This window comes from Aplysia californica, unplaced genomic scaffold (genome assembly GCF_000002075.1).
Source record: "Aplysia californica isolate F4 #8 unplaced genomic scaffold, AplCal3.0 scaffold01041, whole genome shotgun sequence".
In the NCBI taxonomy this organism is placed as follows: Eukaryota; Metazoa; Mollusca; class Gastropoda; order Aplysiida; family Aplysiidae; genus Aplysia; species Aplysia californica.
In genome coordinates, this window is record NW_004798311.1 from 83946 (window position 1) to 84956 (window position 1011).

The following is a 1011-nucleotide window of genomic DNA, read 5'->3' on the forward strand; positions in this document are numbered from 1 at the left end:
GGGGTCATCTAGTGTCGGAGGTAACAGTTGTCGAGACGATGGCCACACAGAATTGACGTTTGATGACTTCCTAAGCTGTAGACTTTCTTTGGATCGGAACAATCAAGATGCATCTATCTTACAATTACATTTTTTAATGCCTTAAATCAACGTTTTTCTGTGCAAATCCACACATTTTTTTAATGGTCGCCGGCGAAAACTCAATTTTATCCCTAACACGGTCATTGGAAAGAGAAGAATAAACGCAGGAAATTCTCCAACAGTCCAACATGTAGATCACATAGTTCATCATTACATAATTATTATCATTATTTTATTACGCGGATACTTTCCCCTGTCTCAGCCTTGACCTTTGCACTTTGACCTTTGCCCTTTGAGAGCATGTGTGAGAGGGAAGTGAAGGCCGTGAGACTGGAGCGTTTTGTACTGTATCCAAAGTTGTTGACCTGAACACCGCCACTGGCAGGCCTCAGGATTGAGTAACGGAGCGGGTCCAGGAGGGAGAGGACATTCCTCGAACGCCGGAGATCTTTCCGTGACGTGTTTATTTGTCTTGTGTTTGGTGGGGAAAAACATACGTATGATAAAAGTTGAGATGATTGCAGTCGAAGGATGTGGGGGTCCCCTGATGGCAGGGGTCAATTAGCGAGAAGATGGCTGCCAACATTTGCTGACTTCCAAAGCGTGTGTGTCTTTGGGAACTGCACATTTACATTGTGCGCCTTTGGTCAGCTTTGCTTTCTGTAACATCCTCGCAGAAATGAACTTTTAAATGGAAATAAGTCTGACAAAGTGCTGATGGAAAAAACATTCAATAAAAATTGTCCAGCAAGTTGTGTCTTTGATCAAACTTCTTCCATAAAATCCACACAGAAATTTGATGTAGAATGAAAGTGGAAATATTTGTTACTAAGTGTTGACCCAAAAAACAAAACTAGAACAAATTGCCCTACTGGTGGTAAAAATGACCATTTCTTTGACATTATTTTGACGAGCGCCTGATACCACCAC